Here is a 9278-nt window from a genome sequence, read left to right as displayed (position 1 = left end):
ATATAATTAGAGTAATCACCCCTTACCTCAGAGTCGAATCTTCGAAGGTCTTCTTCTCCTTTGGCTCTTCTCTCTCTCACGTACTCTTCAGTTCTCAGACTTCTGTCCCTTTTGCCTCTAACCTTCTCTTTTCCCAATTTCCTTTATTTTCATCATTTCACTATTTTATTAAAAAAATAGGATAATTAGTTAGTAAGGCCTCTCCATTGGCACCTCCCTTTTTACTAACTACGTCATGGCCCAATAACAATAATTCTCGTAATTCTTCCAAAAATCCAATTTTAATTACTGAATAATTAAATAATTTCCGAATAATTAACTTAACTTGATTAAATTAATTCATGAAATTACGGGGTGTTACAGCCTCAGCCCAAAACACCTTCGTTAACCCCGCACTAGTCAACATGCATCTGACTCTCTCCAAAATAATTCGATTAAACCTTTCAGCCAAACCATTTTGCTGTGGAGTACCTGCAGTAGTTCTATGCCTTGCAATACCAGAGGCAGAACAAAAATTGTCGAATGCCTCATTGCAAAATTCAAGGCCATTGTCGGTTCTCAACCTCTTGACCTTTCTGCCAGTCTGATTTTCAACCAGAGTCTTCCAACTTTTGAAATTCTCAAAAGTTTCATCCTTAGTCTTCTGGATGAATACCCATAATTTTCTGGAATAATCATCTACTATGGATAGAAAATACCTTGCTCCTGAATGTGATGGACACCTTGCAGGCCCCCAAAGATCAGCATGGATGTAATCAAGGGATCCATTCGTTCTTTGTTTGCCTTTGTTGAACTTCACTCTGCAAGATTTTCCAAGTACACAGGGTTCACAAAACTTCAGCTTTTCGACTTTGTCTCCACCAAGCAGATTTTGTTCCCTAATTCGACCAGACCCCTTTCACTGACATGGCCCAAGCTCATGTGCCAGATTTCTGTTTTCGACAAAGGTTTCGTGGATGCAACATTTGTCGAACCACTTACAACTTCAGCCTCAAGGGTATACAAGCCTTGTTTCTTCACGCCTCTCAAGACTTCCTTCGAACCCTTCATGACTCTTAGGATACTTTTCTCTCCTTGGAAAACATATCCTTTCTTGTCGAATTCACCAAGAGAAAGCAGATTTCTCTTCAAATCCGGAACATACCTGACTTCAATCAACAACCTTATTGACTTATCATGGAGCTTGAATCTCACAGATCCAACACCTGCAATCTTGCAAGCCTTGTTGTTTCCCAGCAATACTGATCCACCATCTTGATCACATAATTCCTTGAATAAGTCTTTGTTTGGAGTCATGTGCCAAGTGCAACCTGAATCCATAATCCACTCCTTCTTAGAGTCACTGCTTGAAACCACAAGAACATCAGATGATTCGAAATCATCTTGAACAATGGCAACGTTGCCATTATCCTTACCTCCATGATATTTCAGGCGTTCAGGGCACACCTTTCTTGTGTGACCCTCCTTCTTACAATGGTAGCATCGAATGCCAGATGCTTCGCCACTGTAAGACTTTGACTGGCTTTTGCCTTTCTTTTTGTCGAACTTACCATCCTTTCGTAAGAGTTTTCCTTTAACGGCTAAACCTTCGCCAACAGTCGAAGGTTTATGCACCTTTCGTTCATTCAAGTCCTTAGAGTACAAGGCTGATTGAACTTCTTCAAACGTCAGGGACTCCCTTCCATACAAGAGAGTTTCTTTGAAGTGAGCATGTGATCGAGGCAAAGAACACAATAGTAACAGCGCTTGATCTTCATCATCGATCTTCACATCAATATTTTCAAGATCAAGAATCAGCTTGTTGAACATATCCAACTGCTCAGCCAATACTTTGTCTTCAATCATCTTGAATGAATACAAAGCTTGCTTCAGGTAGAGTCGATTTACCAGCGATTTGGTCATATACAAACTTTCAAGTTTCACCCATAACCCTGATGCCGTCATCTCCTTTGATACCTGCCGGAGAACCTTATCACCAAGGCTCAACAAAATTGCGCTGTGTGCTTTCTCGATCATATTCGTCTTCTCCGCTGCCGTCAATTCTACATTCATGGCTGCCTCTCCCTTCAACGCTTCCAAACAACCCTGCTGAACCAGTAGGGCTTTCATCTTCAAGCGCCACAGACCGAAATCATTCACTCCGGTGAACTTTTCAATCTCATACTTTGTTGAAGGCATCTTCTCCACGCTCACCGCACCAATTTGTTGTGAATTCAATGCCACGAACAAAATATAAAATAAGGGATGAATAAAGGACAAGAAAGAAGAGGAGAACACAAATATTGGTTATAACTGCTATTCTTTTACTTTCTCTTAAAACAAGATTACAAGTTTACAAGAATAACAAATAACCTCTCTCACCCTAAATTAAGATTTGCAGCTTGGCAATGATGAGAGACTAGTATGCTATTTATAATAAAACCTAACATACTAACTAATGGGCTTTTTCCACAAGGCCCATTACACAAGTCAACTTAATAAACAAGCTAACTTAACAAATTAGGGTTTAAACACTAAAATCTAATTTAACATGCTAACAACCCTAGCATCTTCGACACAAGCATGTGAACAACCTTCGACTTCATGCTTAACCCTGTCGAACCAAGAAGCTACCTTTCGGCCATACTAGAGTTCGATCCAATATCTCACACTTTGTCTTTCTTTCAATACTTATTTGTGAAAATTTTTCAGCTAAAGAATCTATAGATACTTTTAACTCTTCTGGCCCATTAATTGAAGTTTTATTATTCACCTGCTTCTTTAATATATTTAAAATTTGTTTATTATAATTTATATTTTCTCTTAATAATTGTTCTAAAATTTCTAATTTCTTTTCTTGTTTATCTAAATAAGTTTTGAGGTAAAAAAGCGATATTAATGATGATATTAATGATCGTTTTATAACCGTATTAATGAAATTTGAATTTTATTTTTTAAAAATATTAAAAATATTAAACTAAATTCTCACAATTAAACAAACACCTTATTACATACATTATATAATTTTATTTTATAAATGCATTGTAAACAATTTTACACTATAAATAGTTGTCATGTGACTATTGATTTATCCTGTGTTGTTCTTCTTACCCTATCATAGAAATCAAAAGGTCAAAAATATAAACCAAAGTAAGTAAAAAATGAGAATAACAACAATGTGACATAAAAAAAAAAACTTACCTGTTAAATGCAATAACAATTATCAAAAAAACATTTTCCAACTTTAGAAGACTCACACAAATAATCTGGACAATCATCGTTTTCATCACAACTTCGAGATGCTGTGATGTGAAACAAATACAAAAGAATGTTATCAAAACATGATGAAATAATATTATTATTAGATAAATAATAAAATTTAATAAAAAAAAAAGAGAAAATTGCCTTACCAAAGGTTACAACAAGAAATATAGAAAATAATAGGACCATAGCATAAACAACTTTCAAAACTTGAGTCATATTTTTTCTCATAGAAATAATATTTTTTGTGACAAATTTATAACATGATAAACATCATAATTTAATTAACTAAATTTAACATAGTTATCAATTATTACAAGAAACCCTTTGTAATAAAATCAAAATTATTGTTAAATGCCTCATAAATATTTCAATATAAGATATTTGTCCCTTTATTTTACCAAAGCGATGGATTAAACTTTGTAAGGATTTCATGCAGAAATCTCATTGGTTATAAGATTTTTCTATAAGATGTTTGTACCCTTTCTTTATTAACTTTTAAGTATTATTTTTATTTGTCTTTCAACCTTTTATGATATACAAAGGAAAAATACTAAAAGAGGAATACTAATTTTAAATAGTTGCAAATTTAGTTTAAGAAATAATATTATACAAATGAAATGTGCAAGAATCATAGATGAGTGTAGATCAAAAGGAATTGAGCTCTAATGTGGTGGATCAAACTTCTAGTACTGCGGCGCGGCGGTGGACCTATAAAATTAACACTTAAACTCTAAATCAGTAAATGAGAAAGAAAGTAGATCAAGTGTTTGAATAAGAGAAAACCTGAAATGACGAGCATTTTGGTTAGCATGAATCTATTCATGTATAAGTGTGAATCCAATCATGTTAAATTATTTAGAAAATTTTAGTTTGGAAAACATGTTTTCAGTTAAGATTTTCTTTGAATCGAGTCAAGAATGATTTTTTCATATAACATTTCAGAAATGTGATTCGATTCACGAACTCTTATGACTCAATTCATTACTATTTTTTTCTTCAAATTTGTCTTTCAATTCTAGAAACATGAGTCAAGTCATGGAATTTTATAAATCGAGTCACATTACTCGAGTAAGAACTTGAAAAACTCTGCGTTTTTTGTTTAATTTGATTCATTGCATTTTGTTGACTCGAATCATTTCAAATTTTTTACACTGACTTTGTTTCATACCCTAAGCACATATCAAAGCCTTCAATGTCATTTTTCTAAGAATGAGATTTTATTTCAGAAAATTCATCTTCCTAAAAAACTCATAACATCATCTAGTGTGTGATGGTTGCTCAATTTGGAGAGTTCTAGCTTGTGAGAGAAATTGTTAGAGTTCTAATGTGTTTAAGGAATAAGATCTAGTTGGAAATCTAGTGGTGATTGTCCAAAGAAGAAAAAGACATGTCTTCTTTAAAAAGTGTTGGAGTTTCTTGCTTCCACCTTTTATTCAAGGATCTTGTTTAAGAACTCTGAGTAGAGTTTTAAGGAAACTTGAAATTTCTCAATTGAAATCATCTTTATTTTGATGTTGTGTACAACTTTTGTTAATTATAATTATAATTTGATTTGTTATTATTTCAATTTGTGTGTAATTCATTTATTTGATTAAAATTGTACTTTGAGTCACCCTCACATTCAATAAATAAGATTTGAATCCATGTTAATGTGTTTTTTAAGTTTGAGCAAGTTGATCATAGTAATATCTTATGTGTTCCTTGAATCATAAGTTAGAAAACTTAAATCAAAGTTTTTTTAAGCTTGATTCAAATCAAGCATATGACTGATTCAAATCAAACATTAATTTGAAATTTGGATTTCCCTCTGTCTAGTTAATTCAAATCATGGACATGTGTGACTTCAATCACAACACTCGTTGAGTCGAATCCCAATTTCTTTTGACTCGAATTATGACCATACGCTTTTTGGAAAAAAATCACGATTCAAATTATTTTTTATCTAACTCGAAAGATGAGTGCAAATAATGATTCAAATTAAAAAGACAATTTCCACATTTTATTACATTGATTCAATTCATTCTTTTTGTGATTCAAATTATAACTGCATGATTTGACTCCAATAATGTGTTCTCTTATTCATGTTTCTGTGCCTAACCATAAATCACCTATATAAATCATTTTTGTCAACTTTCCAAAAAAAAAGAGATATATGATGTGAGATCAAGTAGGATCAAAGATCTATATTTTCATAATTCTTGAGAAAAGCACATGAGTGTTTTCCCTTTCACAAACACATCTTTTCCTGATTTCAACCTTGTAAAAAACTTTCTAAAATGTTGTTCTTGTGAGATCTAGATTGTGTTGTGTGAGATTTAGATAAATTTCATCGTCATCAACCTTGAACCAAGAAACTTTTGTTATGGTGCTCAACTCTAAAGATTGAGTTTGAGTGGTAGATACAAGATACATTGGGGGAACTGGTTTTTTTTGTGAAGTTTTGATGTGTGTATCAAGATAAATATATGCTTTGTGTCTATGGTATTAGGGAATTAACTTCCACCGAAGAGATGAGTGTTCTCTATAATCCATGGAAGACTTCGGTAAAATCCTGTAAAGATAGTTGAAAACTGAAGTTTGGAGTTTTTCAATCATTATTGTGCAAAATAAGCGCTCAGACAAAGAACCAGTGGGAATGAGTAAGGGTCGCAGTAGAATGGAAGTTTGGGGTAGGATTTTTGTATTTAGCAAGATTTTTGGATCAAGATCATGTAATGATCATGAAAGATTGATAGTTTCAAAATTCTACTATAACTGAGGGATCAAAACATGTGTTGGATAAAGCAAATAACTTGTCGTGTTTAGCTTTGTTGATTATCCGTTGTACCAAAAACACTCTTATATTAATTTCACAAAATAGTGGAAGACCTTGAAAATTATCATTGGTGAAACCATTAAAGAGTGGATTAAGCTCTAGCGAGGAAGAATGAGCTAAACTAATATAAATATGGTGTACAAATCTCTTCTCCCTATCTATTTTACAAATAATAAATGAAAATACCCCTACTAATCAATGAAAAGTGATAAATTGTCTGTTTGGACATTTTAATTGAATATTGACTAAAACTAGGTAAAAAGGACTTAGAAGTCACCAAGGAAACACAAAGACATTGCCAAAACATTTTCTCAACAAGCAAGGCTCGCTAAGCCAAGAACACAAGTGCACTTAGTGAGCAAAGGTGATTTATGACTTTAGGGATATGTTACTTCAAGGTGAAGGAAGGGTTTATGCTTTAAGAAAGCGTGTGCAGCGTGCTTAGCAATCAAAGGCGGCGAGGCAAGTTGCAGGTGAGTTAACATTACTTAGCGAGGAAGAAACTAAGCACGCTAAGCAAGCGTGGGCAGTGGGCTTAGCGAGCCTATCATTTCAAACCTTATAAATAAGGGTGCCACTCAGTGAAAATGAAAAGAAGAGATATGGATTTGAGTTAGTTCACATTGAAATTTAGGTTAAACACCAAAAGTCACAACAGATAGAAAAATGAGAAGAATGTTATGGGCGGAAGCGTTGCTCAAAGAATCGTCGTAGATGATGTTCAACTTCTTTCTTCTGGAGCTTGATTGTAAAGCTACGATGAGTAAGCACTGTTATTATTATTTTTGGTTAGATGTAGATGTCCTAAAACTCATGTTCTAATCTCAACCATGGTGTTCTATGTAACTCTTCTTAAGTTTTAATATTGATTAATTATTCATTCCTAATGCTTGTTTTATATTAGCTACCTAAAACATGTTTTCATGGTATGACTTGATATTCGAAAGGTATGGTTCATTAGGAGATCATAGTCTATCATATATTGGATATACTAATGTCTACACATAGATTTAGGCTCAGCATCAATTTTAACTATTGAAACATAATGTTGAAAAATTTGTTAATAGACTTAAAGACCGTCTATTAAGTATTATGGTTGATATCACGTTGTTGACTTAGACATAAGCAATGATGAGAGCTTTGAGCGGTAATATTAATAACTAATTAGAATTGCATATTACTGGTCAATGATGCTACATGTGAATAGGTAAATGAAATCTAAACCCAACAAGTTTTTTCATTGTTAACACTCAATGTTAAATCTATTTTCTGTTACTCCAATTTAAAAAATAAATAACTTTAAACAACACATTCTTAGAATTATAGAAACTACTGAGCAGTCTTTAAAACATAACTAGTCCATGTAGAGACGATAATTTATACTTACTTTTGTGTTACAACAATTAGCTATATTTTAATTCAGTGTAAATTGGATGCAAATGAGAAAGTTATTTCATACCACGCAATATTATGATGCAAGGTGAGTGGTTTCGACTTCCATTGAATGTGTTTTTGTTGGTTTCTTTTGTGGTTTCGGCGTTTCTTCTGGTGTCCTTATATTGGATAGTTTTAGCCTTGTCTAATGGTGGTTTCTCTGGTTGTTTATTTTGTAGCCTTGTTTTGAGCTTGGGCGGGGTTATTTTTAGCTAGTTGTTTGACTTTGTTTTTGTTGGTGTTGTTCCTGATTTCGGTACTTCTTGTGCCTTTTTCGGGATCCCTCTGTACTTTGGCTGTAGTGCCCCTTTATTTATTTATATATTTTTTGTTTGCCTTTCAAAAACTATGGTGTAAGTTGGCGTAATCTCTTCAATATTAGACAATTCTATTCAGATGATCTAATGTCTTTTTGGTGATGTGATTCGATGATACGAATTCCCAAATAACATTCACATATTATATGAATCACATTTTCCAACCTTACCATGGTAAGTTGGCGGTAATATTCACTAATAATATTTTAATCTAATCACAAACCTTCAAAAGAATGAAGAACACTTGAGAATTGTATTGCAAATACTTTGAGAAAATAAGTTATTTGCTAAGTTTAGAAAATATGAATTTTAGTCATTCTAAGTAAAATTTCTCGAGCATGTAATTTAAAAGGAGGCGTAACCGTTGATTCTTCTACAATGGAAGAAATACTTAAATGGGAACAACCCAAGAGTGTGACAGAATTTGTCCTGTCTTGTCACGTTTATCCTGTCAAAGAAAATGAAAAATTACAAAAATATAACCAGTGAGAGAAAAAACATAAAAGCAACAATATTCATTATGACATGAAAATAAAATATATACATAGAGGTATCATAATTATTATTTACCTTAACTACTCACGACATAAACATATATATACCCAACTACACCAAGGTAATGTAGGATACTTACAATAATTGTATATGCAATCTCTAGAGGTAGAACACATTAAAGCTGTAATGTAAAATAAAAAAATAAAATAAATGTTATTGAAAAAAATTGTAGATTTTGTATAAATGAAAAATAAAAATTGAAAATAGTGAGAAAAAAGAGCTTACTGTATGAGTCAATTACAACAAAAAATAGAGAAAGATAGAGTACCATAGCATAAACAAACTTGATAGATTTAATCATATCTTTTCTCATTTTCTTTCTAATAGCTTAGAGTTTATTGTATCACTTTTATATACACTCCCTAATTTTATATTTACTCGAATTAAATATATTTTAACACTTAAAAAAATTATAAAAAAAGCCTTTGTAAAACTATAGTAATTATTAGATGTATCTTAAATACTTTGGTGTGTGGTGTTTGTCTTTTTGGTTCAGTCAATTGAATATTGATCTTTTGTAATAATCTCAATTTAATTGGGGCATCTACTTGTAACAACCAGAAAACCATTGTATCACCTTCCAAAATATAAAATAAAATGCTATAACAATCTTTTGTAAGAAGGGGGATAATCTTTTAAACACATTGATGTGTTATTTTGTCTTTTTATTCCCTTCAATTGGCCATCTGATCTTTTTGAATATCTAACATAATAATTTTTTTTTGGTTTTGGTTTGTTGTTTAGATTTAAATGTAATTTTGTTATTGACCTTCTCACCTTCTTATGTGATGACCCTCGAGTGGGACAAATATTTATTAGAATTTGTATTGGTCAAAAAGTATAGGATGCGTGTGATCCTTCTGTAAGGATAAGGAGACTCATAAGCTATAGTTATATATAACATGTTTAGATAA

General features: G+C 32.2%; 2 long non-coding RNA genes across 2 annotated transcripts; both read right to left on the bottom strand.

The window, feature by feature from the left end:
* Positions 1-2883: 2883 nt before the first annotated feature.
* On the bottom strand, positions 2884-3551 carry LOC131611149 (uncharacterized). Its single transcript, XR_009286773.1, has 3 exons — positions 3390-3551; positions 3181-3281; positions 2884-3091 (listed from the first exon to the last, which is right to left on the bottom strand). It is a non-coding gene; the product is annotated as an uncharacterized LOC131611149 (long non-coding RNA).
* A 725-nt stretch (positions 3552-4276) lies between these two features.
* LOC131611148 (uncharacterized) lies at positions 4277-8928 on the bottom strand. Its single transcript, XR_009286772.1, has 3 exons — positions 8590-8928; positions 8380-8485; positions 4277-8257 (listed from the first exon to the last, which is right to left on the bottom strand). It is a non-coding gene; the product is annotated as an uncharacterized LOC131611148 (long non-coding RNA).
* Positions 8929-9278: the final 350 nt, after the last annotated feature.

This window comes from Vicia villosa, linkage group LG6 (assembly GCF_029867415.1).
Source record: "Vicia villosa cultivar HV-30 ecotype Madison, WI linkage group LG6, Vvil1.0, whole genome shotgun sequence".
NCBI classification, from domain to species: Eukaryota; Viridiplantae; Streptophyta; class Magnoliopsida; order Fabales; family Fabaceae; genus Vicia; species Vicia villosa.
The sequence above is the reverse complement of the archived record's forward strand: the minus strand, read 5'-3'. Positions and strand labels throughout refer to the sequence as shown.